Source organism: Ictidomys tridecemlineatus, chromosome 9 (genome assembly GCF_052094955.1).
Source record: "Ictidomys tridecemlineatus isolate mIctTri1 chromosome 9, mIctTri1.hap1, whole genome shotgun sequence".
In the NCBI taxonomy this organism is placed as follows: Eukaryota; Metazoa; Chordata; class Mammalia; order Rodentia; family Sciuridae; genus Ictidomys; species Ictidomys tridecemlineatus.
The window spans coordinates 21276609-21294506 of NC_135485.1; positions in this window are offsets into that span (position 1 = coordinate 21276609).

Below are 17898 nucleotides of genomic sequence, written 5' to 3' on the forward strand. Positions count from 1 at the left end.
CCATGCTTTCTCATTCTACCATCTTACACAGACGGATTCAAAACCCTTAAGGGCATGTGTTCAGGTTGGCAGAGCCATGACATAGAAGTTTGTGTTCTTCTGTCACCAGTTGAGGAAGGTCTAGAGGTAAAAAAAACAAACATTTTGGGACTACTATGTGAGATAGAAATAAAATGCCATCTATTGACCACAATATATTATATATTTTTGTGCTTTTCATTGTTTAATGTTACCTTAGCTGAACGCGTTACTAAGTTACTAACGGAGTTGTATAACATTCTCATGGTGTCAAAAAATAAATAAAAATCATAAAATAAGAATTATCAGAGTATGCCTTCAAGGCTCTTCATAAGTTACATTTCACATGTTATCTTTATTAATAAGGGTTAGAGACAAGTAAAACCAGCTCATTTAACATAAGCAAAAAGTAAACATAATGCAATATTAGGTAACTCAAAAAATCAGATTCCTGAATAATGAGGATCAGAATTTGGGAAGAAGCTAAATGAAGCCAGGTAGACACAGACTTATTCCTCCTCATATACTAGGAGCAATCTGATGGGGAGTCTGTCATTGGGAGTTGTTTTTCATTCAGAGGGTGCTGAAACCTGTCACCGGACATGTCATTAGACTTTATTTTTGTCACTAACACTAGATTCAGAGCCTGTTGGGAGTTTCTGATTGACTGAGACAAGACGGTGGTCCAGTGCATGAGCTCACAGGAGTTCAGGTAAGAGAATTGTGTCCCCTTTGACTTTTACAGTGGAAATCAGCACCCTTCCTTCTCCAAAGTCACACAATGCAGGATTCTTAAAAATAGATAATTAAAGTTCTGGTAATGCAAAGTTAATTCCAATGAATATTACCCTCTATTGTGTTCAAATCTACTTATTCATATATATCATTTTTCCTCTTTCTTATATATCCTCCTTGACTCTGTGCTAATGGGACATGAACTCACCTGCTTCCAATAGGGGGACACAAAATTTCCCACCAATAACTACATCCACGCCCAGAAATCTTTGGCAATATTGGGAAAGCTCTAAGCAAAATCTCAAACCATCATTAACAGTTTTTACTGTTAATATTGGATAAAGACAGAAGAAACGGTGGGAGTCATTTAGAGACTACTGTTCCTATGTATAATCAGACAATGAGCTGCAGAATCCACTCTGAATTTTCTTCTTCTGTAGTCATCAATTCAATGGGTTGAGGGTATTCTTTTGGAAAATTTATAATCAAAATTAATAAGCCTGGTGGGAGTGGCAATGTATAATCCTAACAGCTTGAAAGGCTGAGGCAGGAAGATGGCAAGTTCAAAGTCAGCCTCAGCAACATAGCAAGATCCTAAGCAAATTAGTGAGACCCTGTCTCAAAATTTAAAAAAAGAAGGTTCAGAATGTAGTTTAGTGTGTTCAATCCCCTTAAAAAAACCCATAAGCTTGTGGAATATCTGAATTGTTAATCCTCTCTTATTGTATGCTTCCCCTCCTACTTGGATTAGGGAAAAGGGAAAAAAATCATTTTAAAATACACAACACTGTTTATTTATTTATTTATTTATAGTTGTTGATGGACCTTTATTTTTATTTATGTCTTTATATGTGGTGCTGGGGATCGAACTCAGGGCCTCACACATACTAGGCAGGCACCCTACCACTGAGCCACAACCCTAGCCCATACAATACTGTTCTTAACAAGGCCTTCTCTCAGGAAAAACTGTTAGCTAGAAGTGAAACTGCTAGTGTATTTTCAGATGCTAACTGACTTAGAGCAGGGAAATACTCAGCTCTTCCTAACTCTAGCATTCCATAAGTAAGAAAGGAAATAATACCAAAGTTAAGTTTTCTCTTGATTACTCATACAATCTAATGGGACAACAAGTGAACAAAAAACACCAGAGAAACCCTTGTGACATTCAGAGTCCAGAATCATAAGCTCACTAAAATAATGAGACATAATCTTGGGACTAGAAGGCCTCCTTTCTCCTCACACCTGACTACCACACTACTAAGGAGTTATTTTAGAACAGTTCCTTTTTTGCCATACAACATGTGTACCTCGAAATGGGGAAAAATATAAACAGAAAGGATGGGCATCACAGTCAGACATATAAGTTCATTGGAATTTCAGGCCAGGGATTTAAAATCAGTATGATTAACATGCTAAGGGCTCAGATGGTACAAACAATAGCATGTAAGAATAAATGGTCAATGAAAGCTGAAGGGGGGAAATTCTCAAAAAGAACTAGAGGGAAATTCTAGAGATCAAATTAGCTGTAAACAAACCAAAGAATGACTTCGATGAGGAATGACATTCTGATAAATTTATATTAATGCAAACCTCAAAAACTAAAAATCAAAAAGAAGAAAGATGAAAACAAATGAAACAAAATATCCAAGGGCCATGGAACAATTACAAAAGACCTAAGTGTAATGGTAATACAAGAAGGAGAAGAAGGAGCAGAGGAAATATTTAAAACAATGACAGAGTTTTCTTAACTTCTGATACCAAAGCATGATCCAGGAAGCTCACAGATAACCAAACAGGATAAATGCTTTAAAAGTGACAGAGGCATATTAGTTTCAAAATGTAAAAAAAATAAAAGATAAAGAAAAAATCCTTAAAGAAATCAGTGAAGAAAAACCACCTTACCTGTACAGAAAAAAAAAAAAAAAAACCAAGATTTAAAAATGATGCACTTTCTTTAGAAAGAGGGCAAACCAATGGAGAAGGAAGTGAAATGATTAACCTTTGAAGAGGAAGAAAACAACAACAAAAACTAGCAGTATATGATTCTGCACCTTCTGAAATATCCTTCAAACATGAAGAAAAATAATAACTTTCTTAGAGAAACAAAATTAGAGGGACTTTATTGCCAATAGAACCATTCCTCAAGACATATTAGAAATTTTTTAAGGAAAAGGAAACTGAATAGGTTAGAAACTGAGATCTGCATAAAGAAGAGAAGAATATGGAGAAAGTAATAAATGAAATGAAACTGAAGTCAGATTATCAGAACAAATATAACAAGACACAAGTTATACTAATATATTTCCTGTAAGAAACTCATATGTGATCTGAAAATAAATGTAGTTCAAAAGCAAACAGATGAGGATAAAGGTACCATAATGATGTTAATCTAAAGAAAGCAGGGATAGCTATATTAATTTTAGACAGAACATTTCAAAGCATGAAAACTCATTGATAAATGAAGGCACATGACGATTTTAACATGAAATTACAATAACCTGTAATATTTATGTGCTTAACATCAGAGTATGAAATTATGTGAGGCAAGAATGAGTAGAACTGCAGAGAAACACATAAACCTACTGTCATAGTTAAAAACTTTAACATTCATTTATCATGAATGGATAGATTTGAAGGCAGAATATCAGTAAGCCCATATTTGAACTCAAGGACACCACTAGTCAACTGGACATAAAAAAAAAAATCTACCTAAAGACTACTTTATCCAAGAACAACAGAACATATACCCAATTTTGATCCATGAAACACACCTTTACAAACTAAAAAAGTAATAATAATAAAATTTATACAAGGTCTATTCTAGGACCACAATGGAATTAAATTACAAAATAATAACAAAAAGATAACTAGATCAGATATTTGGAGGTTGAAGTTTGTACTTGTATATAATCATATGAATTAATAAAGAAATCTTAAGAGAAATTTAAAAGAACACTTTACACTAAATAAAAATTTATAGAATGTACCAAATCAGATATAGTGATAGTATCAAATGTATGCATTAAAAAGGTGAAAGATCTAAAATCAGTAATTTAAGTTTCCATGTTAAGAAACTTGAAGAATAGCAAATTAACTCCAAAATATGCAGAAAAAGAAGAAGTAAGAAATAAAGCATAAATCAATAAAATTGAAACAGAAGATTAATTCATAAAATCAATAAAACAAACAGAAAAGGCCCTGGTTCTTTGAAAGTATCAATAAAATGGAAAAATCTCTAGCAGGATAAGGAAAAAGAGAAAGAAAGGGGTAGGACATAAATTACTAACAAATTACAAATTACTAATCTTTGCAAAGGATTAAGGGTAACACACTAGAACAAAGATAGCAAATGATGGTTTGGCCACTGGACTTCCACCAGTAAGAAATGATTCTAGATACAGACATTACCAAAATGAATGTATAATACAATTGATCCTAGAACTATATAGAAAATGTGACCTTATAAAACCTTAGAAGACAACATAGGAAAAAAAAAACTATATTACCTTGCGATGGCAGTGGCTTTTTGACACATCAAAAAAGAACAAACCATTGAAAAAGTAATTGATAGGTTTTACTTTATCATAATTAAAATTTTCTGCTGTGTGAAAGACAGGGCCAAGAGGATAAAATTCCAAAATAGGGGGAAATATTTGCAAAACATGCATCTCATAAAGGAGTGTCATCCAAAATATACCAGAAAACCCTTGGAACTAAATACCCTGATTAAATCAGAGATCACAGATCTTAAAAGCTAGTTCAAGGATAACATACAGATGTCATATAAACATATCTTATGGCATGAGGAAATGCAAATTCAAATAACAGTGTGATATCACTATTTAGAATGGCTAAAATCTGAAACAATGTCAGCACCAAGTGCTGGCAATTATGTAAAACAGGAGAAACTCATCCATTTCTAGTGAGAAGCAATATGGTTCAGCTTTAGAAAGACAGTTTGGAGATTTCTTAGAAAACTGAACATTTTCTTACTATATGATCCAGTGATCATACTCTTTGGTATTTATTCAAAAAAAGCATTGAAAATTTACATACACACACACAAAAAAAAAACTGCACATGGATGTTTATAGCAGTTTTATTTATAATTGTCAGAACTTCAAAGCAAGAAGATGTCCTTCAGTAGTTGAAAGGATGAACAACTTGCATCTGATCCTAACAATAAAATATTCTTCACCATAGGTACTGAGGTTGTAGCTCAGTGAAAAAGCACTTGCCTAGTGTGAGGTTTTGATCCCTATCAGTGCAAAAAATAATAATAAATAAATGAATGCATAAATAAAATATTATCATTGCTGAAAAATTGATTATTAAGCCATAAAAAGACATGAAGAAACTAAAAATGTTTACTAAGTAAAAGAAGCCAATCAGAAAAAGGTTATACTTTCTATAAAATCACTATATGATATTCTGGAAAAATCAAAACTGGATAGAATGCAATTATCAGTGGCATCCAGGTTTATGGGTAAGAAGATATGCACATACAGAACATTGGTGTTTTGGGGGCAATGAAAATTCTCCATGAGCTTGTAATTTGAAGACCTGTCATTATACATTATCCAATTTCAAAGAACGTATAATACCAAGAATGAACCCTAATGCAATCTATAGCCTCTGGATGAATATGGTGTGTCAATGTAGGATCGTGAATTGTACAAATAAAACACTTGGGTGGAGGATGGTTATAATGAGGAAGTTTGTGTATGAGTTGGGCTGGATGTATGTGGGAAACCCTTAAACCTTCATCTTGATTTTGCTGTGAATCTAAAACTACTTTTAACAAAATGATATCATTCATTTTAAAAATGCTCCAGAGGTGATCAGAGCTAAAGTGAGTGTTCAGACTCTATGCATATCCATATTTGGGTGTTTATTCCAAAAGGATCACCTAAATTAATCTTTCTCAAAACTTCTTGTCACAAATAATTCATACTGGTTCCTGCAAAGCCCTTGGACAATTTTATAAAAATTAACTTGACTCCACAAATTGCTCTGGATTCCATGATGCTGGCTTCGTTATTGGCAAAGTGAATAAACAAGATGTTCTCTTTGAAATTATGCACTAGAGAGGTTTAACATCTTTATTTTATTTTGATGATATCTTTGAAAGTGACACTGATGTATTAGCCACACAGTGAACTAGTCATTGTGCTGCATGTGATGATATTTATTACCGGGGTTTGCACCATTTTTCTAGTCTTTTTCAAATGGTGACAAGTAACTCTCTATGAGGTCATGAGGATATATTGACATAAACTCAACCCTATAGCAAAAGCAGGCTTCCTGACCGCGTGAGCCCTGTGATCAGAATATCTGCATATGACTTCAATACCTAGATTGGACCATTCTTCATTTATAGTTCCATTTGAAGATGGAATTCTGCTGGTTACACTAGATTGATTAAATAGCATCTGTTGATGGCAGCCTGGCTCCCATGTTCAGCTATTCCATCTCCATCAGGGTCTACTAGGAATCAAGAGCTATTTCTTAAAAAGGGAATAAAACCATAGCGACATCTGCTTTAAATATGAGACTTGTTATGGACTTTCTACTTCATGCCAAATTTCAGAATAAAGTTTGAGCTACATGGAAACTAATATCTTAAAAGCACTCAACAGAATAAGCACTTCCACTGGAAATTGGCCCAGCCTATGACTCCACTCAAGGTTGGAAACATTAAAAAATGAGTCAGAGCAGCACAGTCAAATGTAGTATTTGTTGACTCACAAGAACATAAACAGTTATGAAATAATGTTATGGAGAAACACCACTATTCATAGTCTATGTGTGTTATTTCATCTTCATGCAGAGTACATCAGGTAATGTGTCTCCTACATATGTCTTTAATTCTTTCAACTATTTTTACTCTACTTATTGTGTCTTGTGTTTATTTTTTTTTGTTTTGTTTTGGCTTTTGTTTGTTTTATTTTGTTTTCAGATCCTCTTTCAAGTTGTGCCTAAGCCTATCATTGCAGGAAGGTTCCAGTATCAGAGCTCTAGACACTGGTGTTCACTATTGCCAATGCAATGTTGGGATTAAATACAATTTCTCATAATACTACTGAACTCAGTGCCATAAATGGAAGCTTCTTTATGTAGTTTCTCAACTCAGTCCTCACCCTCTACCTCTGTTATTTCATTGTGACCATGGAACCCTGAATTGTAATCATCAATAACCCTTTATTCTTTAACATTGCTCAGCATGTTCCTTAGTCATTGCTTAATATATATTTTCCAAACAAAAATAAAATGCATTGGCCCTTATAGATAAGATTGATATCTATGGTACCATTAAAGTAAAGTGTATTTATTTTCATACACACCAAAGACATCAAAGACAGGATTTAGCATCCACAAACTACTTAACCTTCAGTGTTCTATTAAACATTACTTTGGATCTATAATATCTAGGTTTGAAAATCAGCTTTGCAATTAACAAACTTGTCAGATTTCCTCCTTGTTCAAGCCAGAAAGTATTCTGAGATAGACATTAAAAGTCTATTCTTCATTAAAAATTTAAACAGCAAAGTGAAATTTAGGTCATGTTTATACAAATAACATACTGGGATTTTAATTAGAAATGTAATATGAGAAGTTATGCTGTAAGATTATCAAATTGGAAATGAATTAAATATTTTAAGATAAGTTTCCTAAGAAAAAAATGTTTCAAAGGAATGATTTTGGTGTGATTAAATGTTAAAAAAGTCCTTGAATTGGCCAATATGCTCATTTTAATTGCGAATAATTATTAAGATATTCTGCTTCTATTGACTTTTTTGCTCACTTAAACAGGATATGAAAGAAAATGAAAAATCTTGTCAACCTTGCTTACTACTTACTGATACATAATAAAATAAAAAAAAATGAAAATAACACTTTGATTTTATGCTTCCTTTATTAAGGAATCATATGTTTCCTAAAAACATAATAATACATAGGATAAAGATGATAAGCACAGAAAAACAAAAAAAATGAACAGTAATTCAGTGCTATAGCACTTTCTCATAGCCTCATTCTTTGCATGGTTGTATTTCTAAAATAACAATTGTTTATAGGTGTAATAAGGGCAATTTGGATTGAAGTCACTACATCTGGAAGCACATCAAAAATGCCATCGTTGTAAAAAAAAAAATCTTAAGGTTATGTCTCATCCTTCTGTTGTTGCTGAAGTTAATGTTTTGCTTTATGTTTTGAAGGTTAATACAATAAAGACAGATCAAAAAGCCCTGCAGACTTGGAAATGGTTAGAGAGCATTAATTTTACCCACTAATGGGAATTCAGTATGACCTGCTACTTAATGTTATCCATTAGCTTTTTTGTTGTTGTTTTGTTTAGTTTTGTTTTTGGTTAGTTTGACTTTTTCATTTGTAAATGTTTCTATGAGGCATTACATTACAAAGCATTCTCTGCAAAAATGGTCATAAATATTCTTTATAGCATCTTTATTCGTATTCTTTTCTACTGCTTCAATCTATCCTTGTCCCCAGTTCCCTAAACACTTTAGATTTATTCATCCTAAATGTACTACAAAACCTATAAAATTCTGAAGTCTAAGTATTACTATATGAGACTTCTTTCAGCATCTTTCTCTATTAGTAGCAGTTTATCTCTTATTTTTCTTACTATGCCCAGTAAAAGAAATTTTATCTGCTCTAGGTTTTCAACAGTTTCATCAACAAGCTAAATTTAAATATTTATCATTGCATTAACATTTTAGCACTGCTAAAGACCAAGTGGCTGATATTGGTGTCTGTTGCTTGCAAGGGATTTTGACTTCTTTTGATCTTCCAGATCCCTTTTAGTCCAAAGGCCTTTATTTTTTATTAATATAATGGCTCTGACTGAGAACCTTGAATTAAATCAGTTAATGAAAAATTAAAGTAAAAATTACTGAAAACATAGTGCTTTGATTTCTACATCTGGTTGAAAGAGGATGGGGCAGGTTTGGTTTTTCCCAGTAGCTGCTATTGCACAAGGTGTCTTGTACCTGCTCAAATGGGTTTGATTTTATTTGTGACAGGTCATTTGTGATGGCACGGGAGCGGTTTCAGAATTTTATATATGTTGGCGTTCCAACTTGTTCTATCAGGGGAGGATACAAAACATACAAGTTCCCAATGACCTGAAGTCTTTCTGTTACACAGTGTTAAACTCAGGCAGTTTCAGGAGAGGCTGCAGAATCCTGCACATGCTTCCAGTCTCTGGAGCATTCTCTGGGTGTCATGTGGAAAGTACGTTTACATGGATCACATCTGTTATGTTTCAAAATAAAACCTATTAAAATATAATGAGGTGGATTGAAGGTCTGAGTTCTGTTTTTAGTGATGACATAGCAGAGAAATGTTAAGGACACTTTTTTTTTCTCTATTGCACTGAGAATTTAATTGTCCTGACTCCACTGTATCAATATCTGAATACCTGGAAAAGGAAAACTTCCTATTGGAAGAAGGGAGTTAATTGTGCTATTGAATTTTTATCACATCAACTATCTTACAGTTTATATTTTGGGGAGCATTAAGTCACAGAGGCTATGTTTTGAAAAAGAATTTTTTTAAAAAAAAATAAATAATCAAATGTAATATATTAGCAGTTTTGAAATGACATTTCTGGAAGCTATTCTCTGCTTAATGCTGCACTTAGGGAAGTGACATTTTAATAAGACAATGACAACAAGAAGAATAAGATTAAAAACTAATATAAATCCTATGTAGAGGGGGTATGGTGTGGTGTGTGAGAAGAGGATTTTCGGAGATAACCTTCAAATTTTAATACACAGACAATCTGCCAACTGCCAGTGACTTTCACATAGAATTTGCAATTTCAATTAATTTTAGATGTCATTACATATTTTATATTTTCATTATGACAGAAAACATAAAACAGGTCTATGCATTAGCTCAGCAAAATGTTGTACCATAAATTACCTGAGTGCTTTTATAAATATAAAAATTTTACATAGCATATTAAATTGATCCTCAATTTTTATTGAACAGATTTAACACATTGATAATAGAAAATAGAAAATAGCAATGCAATACTTTCTTTTGTGTCTAATTGACACTGAACATTTTTTAACCTTTGAAAATATCACCAATATGGCTGAATGGGATTTAAGCTTTGGTCTTAGCTCAAATCCCATTTAGCTATTTAGAGGGAAAGATGCTCTCAAGTAAGTATCTATAAAGTAAAATCCATATTGATAGAAAAGTGAATTGAATTATAATTATTTGTGTACTTGTCATTGTTTTAAAACAGTGCTAGTGGTTCTGAGAATAGAAATAAACCCAGTTTTTAAAAAATATTGTGAATACATTCAATAAATAATTTTTAAAACTTAAAAAAATAAATAAAAAATGAAGATTTTTTTGCATTACTTAAAGTTATTTTTTAAATGCTAATTTCATTTTATTTTACAGAATGCTTAAGTATCTATATGCATTAACTATTTTTTTCTCTTTACTAATTATAAGCTTGGTTGTTTGCACAAACTTTACTTATAGCAATCAAGTCACACACTTTATCAGTTTTACACTATTAACTTGACCAGAAAGCATGGCCATAACCTCACTGTAATCCAATTACTGAATAACAAACAAACAGAAAAATTTCAAACAGAAACAGAGCAGCACTGAGGTATACAAGCTTCACCCAATTCAATATGGAACCACTTTACCCTGAGCTATATTTATTGGTTTAAGTAGGAAAACTTTAAGCATGGCCATTGTGCATTTCAGAAAGAAAACCAGGTTCATGAAATTTGCAGTTTGGGAAAGCACTTATCACAAAGTCTACTAACATAACATCAGTGAAATAATTCATCACTGGGTAGGTATTAAATAAACACTTCCTGCATTTGCATCTAATCTTGTTTGTCCACATTTGTGTACCTTTAGTTCTTCAGATGCTTCTTACCTGATTACTCTGTGAGTCACAGGATAGCTTGGGCAGGAGTTATAGAGCATAAGGGAATCAAATCTCTCATTTTATTCTGAATTAAAATAAGGATTGGAGGGTGTTCACCTACAAATTCGGAACTCAAGATTCAGTAGAGTTAAAAGTGATATGATTTAGGTATTTGGTGTCTGTAAAATGGCAGCTTTCAAGATTTTTATCATGTTATAATTACAGATAGTAATTACAGGGCCTTTTATCTGGGATAGAAACACACTATCCCAGATAAAAGACCCTGTACATGACTTGTAGTTATTACTGATAATGCTATTGTTCTTTCTTGCTGAGAGCTCTTTGTCCTCCATCAGGTCTCAATGCTTGTTCTACCTCCTTTGCTTCACCAGTTGCATTATCTTATTCCTTATTTTTCACTCTCTTTTTAGCCTTTCTGTTTAATTCCTGGAACAGAGACAACAGAGAAACAGAAATTAGTCAAAAAATAAGTTTACTTAAGTATACCTGCTAAGATGTTGGAAGGACCCTAGAAATCAGTTGGGTATATATTTTTGTAAACTCTTCATATTGTGTTATTTTAGGTAAAGGCATTTAAGAATATTGTCTTCTATTTCAAGTTCCCTCTTACCTGCTGCTGTCAGTGTGGTATTGGGATTTTATTTTCCCCATTTAGGTAAAGGAATATTGAGTTGGCAAGGCATTTAATTTCGATTTCACAGGATATACCTATGTGGTTTGTCCAATATACTTAGGTTATTGTTAACCACTTCAGAAGAGGTATGGCTCCTAGAAACCCCTCGTGCCATCCACTCTGTTTACCCTGTGCAATTGTGTATTTGTGAAAGGAGCCAGAGTGTATGGCTGCAGGAGGAGAAACAGGGTTGACAACATTCAGAGCCAAAAACTTCGGAAAAATTCTTCCAACAACAGATGTACAAAATAACAATTAAAAATTTGGTCTTAATCAACCTCTACCACAGAAGTTCTCTTTCTCATCAAAGTTTTCCAATTTGATGTTTCTAAAAGAATATATTATCAACAGCAAATTTACAAATCAGAAAAAGTAGTCACAGTAGAGTTACAAAAGCTTATTATTTTTTGGTTAGTATAAGCAAAAACAAATTTTGATCAACCTCCAGAGAGAAAATATACATCATTATATTCTAAATGTGGAAGATGATATTGCAAAATCATTTGAAGGGATGCTCAATCAATGTGCAGCCAAAGTTTGAGCAAAAGAGATATGCCAGTTAAAAAAAATAATGCTGTTTTTCTATATTTTATTGTTTCTGTAGTCTCTTGGTTTTTGTCTATGCCTTCACCTTCCTCAAAGACTAAGACATCTAGCCTGCTTGGAAATCACTTCAAGTACCACTAGTTTTTATTGAAGATTTGGATTGGTGTGCAAAGCAGAGACTCTTTAAACATGTTGGGTTGTAAAACAAAAAATGTCTGTCTCTGACTTAACATGGATTATAATGGTCATCATAGTCACGTCTAAAATCTGAATGAAATTCAAAGTAAACAGTGGCATTTATTGCCCTGAATTCATATTGATGCATTGAATTTCTATACACTGATTTAAACTGCATTATATAATTTCAATAGGGAGGTTTTCTCCTGAGAGCACTGATCTTCAGTGTTTTAAAATTCTTAATTATCAAAACCTCATTGTCCCATAAATGTTTTCCTAAAGCCAATTAGAATAATCAAGTGTCTATCCAAAAACAGGGCACATAGACGTATCTGTAGTTCACTAGCTGACAAATATCATGATCTAAAGTACCATACATTATCATTATATTTTTTCTTTTTTATTCTCAGTTAGATGTTGACCTAAAAAGGTATGAATCATTCTTAAATGTGACTTCTGCTCAGCTAAACTTGGCACTCAAAAAATTATTATTGTTAGTTCTGATAATAAAATATTCAAGAATGCTGACAGACAGAGGTGCAAATCCGTATTAAATCTGTCCTTACTGAGTTTGTTTTAAGAAGATGCAGTACTGCATGTGAAATGTAGGATTGTGAAATCCAAATAATCCAACTTATGTCAAAACTATACAAATCATCTACCATGATTTAAGAAAAATAATAAAAATAATAAAAGCCTGTCTAGAAATCATTATAATTATTTGTGAACAAAATTGTTCTAGGAATGTATTAGCATGCATGTACAAATCTTGCAAGGTATAGATTCTGCTTACTCTTGGTCCCCAGGTTTTTAAAACTTCTTTGATAACCTAATACACCAATTTGAGAGATGCTTTTACTGACTAAGGAATTTCAAGCTTCAGAAATGCTGGCTGCTAACTTTCCAATCCTTCCTATTCTTGCACTAATTAATGCAAACTGATATGCTGAATTAAATAGAACTCCAGTGGCAGCTACATAAAGCACAAGTATGCTTGCTATCTGTTTCATAATGGAAAAGCTGAATGTAGAAACCCCAAAAGTGGGATGTTATAAATATCTTCTTCACCATCCCTTGCAAACAGATTAAAGTCCCATGACAGGGTGGAGAGTAAAACTTAGAGAAATAACCTTCCTGTTAAAAAGGAATGTGATGTCCACTTTTGGACACTCCTACTTAAAACTGTTCTAAAAGATTTGGACAGAATCCAGAACAGAATAATGAGAATTATTAGGCAGTAGAAAATCTGGCATCTTTCTGCTGTAGTAGAGCTGTATGTAATTATATCCAACACCCATATCAACTGACAGTTGCATTTCACTTTAGCTGGAAAAAAAACCCAGAAATTGAAGTGAAAACTTTGGCAAATACACTCTAAAGATTTTTTTTTTGCTTCATAATAATGAAAACTTATTATATGCAGAACTTGGAGCAATCATAATATTTGGTAACTTTTTAGGTTTGTATTTTCAACTTATGGAAATGGAATCAGACTGAAAATAATGAAACTTGAAAAACACACTCTAAAGGATTTAAACCTCTCCATATTTCCTGATACATTCCTTTCTCTCATCAGTTCCTGGGTTCTCTATGACAAATTCCACTGTGATAACTATCTTTTCAATGGTCTTGTCTTCTTGTTGTGTCAAGGTCATGGTTGATTGTGTATAAAGATTTTGCAGCATGGTGCCATGTTTTTCATCATCCATTTTTTTTGAATTAAAAACATCAAGGTCTAAGTGACTGATAGAGGCAGACTCAGATCACAGAATTAGAGTGATTTCCATATTTGCAGAATGATTCCAGGGAATGTCAGGTCCCTCACCATCAGTAAGGGATCGACAGTTCTTATTTTGTAGGGCTTTTCTCCATTAGACATTTATTTTTATTGCCTTACATTCTAATCAAATGATTGTTTTTTAAACATCACTTCTAAGGTAGGCTCGGTGCTGAGGAGATAAACCACAATTCTTATTTCAAGTAGATCATATTCTATAATATAAAACCAACAAGCATATCAAATGTTATAATACAGTGTAATACATGCAATCACAGAAGCTGAGGATCTGAGAGCTCTGTTCTGGAGCACCTCACAAAGCCTGGGTGAATCAAAGAGCACTTTCTTGACTTGGAAACTTTCATAAAGTGACACATAATTGATTTGGAAACTGGCCTTTATGTATAAACAATGAGATGCCATGGATGGATGTTATGAATAGAGAAAAGGACAAGATTAGGTTGATGTTTTAGATAATTCCCTTTGATTATACCTGATGAATAGGAAAAATGAATTGGTGGCTGAGGAAAGAAAATAACTCACATGAAAACATTTCACTCTGGGTGCTCAAATAAAGACAATATCATACCATTATGTAAAAATTCCAAGGTGGATGACAGGTGTAGGCTGGAGTTCTGGTCATGCCACATATTAGATGTACAGTTGTAGATAAAAGACTTAACATCTCCAGCTTTCATATTCCACTTTCACAAAAGTTTTGAGGGAGTTAAACAGCATTGTATACAATGGCAAGAAAGGAGAGGGAGAGAGAAAGAGAAAAAAGAGAGAGAAGAATTATGCATAACTTTTCACATCCTGTACTAAAATACAAACTAAATTCAAGAGTGAAATTGTTTAAAAATAGATTAATCGAAGGAAACTCTCTGATGGAAAAACACAAACAAAATAAGAACCTCCAACATGCAACAACCATAACAACTTCCAAAACAAGAGCAAAATCAACTACAGTTTTAGTCGATTTGATTCTGTTTATATGGTGACCTGGAAAAGAGCGGTATTTACTAAACAACTACTACATGATGGGAAGTTTGCTAAACTGTTTATATTTTTTTGTTGTGACAATTATGGCAGTCTTCTTACTTCATTCCATCTTGCATATGTGCCTGAAAACACATATTCAAACCTAGCAGAAACCAAGTTATACCTCTTTATTAGAAGAAAGAGGGAAATGGAGAGAAAGAGCCAGAAGGAAAAGGTGAATAAGAGTTAGGGATTATGATACAGAGAGAATGAGAAATGTTTAAGAGGGAAAAGAAGGAAGGAAAAAATGAATAGATGACCTTTTTAAAATTATTTACCAAGTGTCTGTACTATTTGGGGTATAATGAGTCATTGCAGCAACATTGCAAAGTACAGAAAATTGTTATTATTTTATTGATTGGGAAACAAACTACAGAAGAAGTTTTTTTGGGAACAGACTCAGGATGAAGTAATCCCACCTCTTATGCATCTAAAATATTTAAAGGTATAACATCAAAGAGTAGAATGGTGGTATCCAGGGGCTATGGAGAGGGGAAAATTGGCAGTTGCTATTCAATGGATATAAAGTCTAGTCATGCAAGATGTATGTATTCTAGAAATCTGCTGGACAACATCCAGCCCATAAATTAAAACAACACTGAACACTAATTTTAAAAAAGAAAGACAAATATCATGTTTAATGTCCTTGCTACAGTGAAAAAACAAAAGCAAACTCTGGCTCCAGGGTGACTCTTCTGATGACTGAGAAGTGCTAAGAGCCTCCTGCTTTGTTTTGACTTCACCAATGTTGAGGTGTATCCCTTTGGAGCAGCCAGTGGTGCTATTTGGTATTTTTAGTGAAATATCTACAAGCCTGAACTAGGTTCACTGACTAATGTTTATTTAAAAAAAAATGGGAGATATTTAAGCAATAGATTGAATTTGCAGGAGCCCTGGTCTAAATTATTTAAAATGATAATCCAGGTAAATAAAATTAGGTAAAGAGGAGAGTTGATTCCCATAGGGTAAAATATTTCTCAACAAGAACCACTTCAGTAAGGAATCACTTAAGACAATGATGCATGAATAAAAATTTTAAATCTGTACATTAAGACAAAAGTACAAAAATATTGCCAGAGGCAGTTCGCAAAGAAATTACATTTGGGTGCAGCGAAGAGAATCCTAAGAGGAAAAGGTTCATTCAATGAGTGAGCTCTTCAGGGGAGCTATCATTTGATTAAGTGAGCTATTTATTTAAATAAAGCCTACAATAGGACTAGTTTAACCCAGGCCCTGAAGGCTATTTTAATGGGTCTGTGGATTGCTTCTGCAAAACATTAGAATTTTTGATCACCGCTAAATTAATCACAGAGGACAAAACTCTTCCCTGCAAATCGCGTTAAACTTCTGCTCAAGTTGAGATGACACATGGATAAGAAGGTTAAGGATTATAAAGCTTAGTCTGATCCTAGGTAGACTACATCTTTATCTTCTAGAAAATTTTAGAAGAATCCAATTTATTGAAGACTTAAAGATCTGAAGCAATGGGAAAAGAATATTGAATTCAAATGAAATCGGCTGAGAAAGCCATATCTATAGGGAAGAAAAAAAATAAATCAATAGCACCTTTAAATTCATATGGTACCATTTTGATGAACTTGATTAGCCAGATCAAAGAGACTATAATAGACTAAAGTAAAAAAAAATAATTAAGCTTATTCAGATAAATATATAGTTTTGGGAAATTACATTTTGATCACAAAAACTTAGAGGACCTTTTAGGGATAAAGAGCTATAGAAAAACACAAATGAAGAGGTAATAACCACAGTATTTGAAAATGTTCAACATATTAAGAATGGAACACTATATTCAATTAATGCCCTATGATAGCTCTTCTGGCAGTTTATCATTTGTGTCCTTTTGCATGGGTGGCTGTGTCATACCAATTGTTACATATTTTGAATGTTATGCTGATAATGAGATATATTAGTTGTTTTCCAAATTGAAAACTTGAACATCTATAAATGTTTAAATGATATTATGGAAAGAGATAATATATTTAAAGAATAGTTACCTGTCAGAAAGTATATTGGATTTTGAGGGAGAGGAAAATGGAAAAAATCAAGTTGACTATATAAACTTCATTAGTGCTTTGATTATTCAAAAGAAGTATATGCATTTATGTATTGTTATATGGTAAATTATAGAAAATTAAATATATGTTAAATAATGAAATCTATATATATATGAAAATCAAATATGCAAAATTATAAACTATAGAAGTTAATGACGAGAGTTATCTTTCACAGGAAAAAAAATATTTACAGTTTGGGTGCAGTGGCCCACACCTGTAATCCCAGTGGCTCTGGAGGATGAAGCAGGAGGATCCTGAGTTCAAAGCCAGCCTCAGCAAGTTAGAGAGACCCTAAACAACTCGTTGAGACACAGTCTCAAAATAGAAATATAAAAAAAAGAGCTTGAGATGTGTCTCGGTGGTTAAGAGGCCCTGTATTTATTCCCCAGTACAAAAAAAAAAAAAATGCACATTTTCATTTGACTCCTCTTATTGTTATCAAAGTACCTCCCAAGATAGATAAAGGACAAAAGGACATTCAGGATTTATTATAGAGCAGTGTGATGCAACAATAACTACTTTGCACAAATATTCTCTATTTTCATAAAATTCTGAAAACTAAGACACTGACCTGTTGGGACTGTGGATTGAATAACACAACTCTGGCTGAAGAAAGCGGCAGGAACAACTTGGCTTTTTGAAAAGTGTGAAAATATGATGTAAGAAATTGGACATGTGATCAAAACTTTCCTTCAGATCTCCTGATAATTTAAATCAATTGTACTCAACTCCATGTTCCCTAATACACAGATGCCATTTTTAGAAAATAGATGAATGCATCCTGATTTGGGGTAATTATCAGAACAACAGGTTCATTTTTACCTAAGTAATTGGGAAGATGGTACCTGCTAAGAACTTGGGCTATTTTATAAATACCTAGGCAGTAGACACAAGTACCTGATCAATCCTT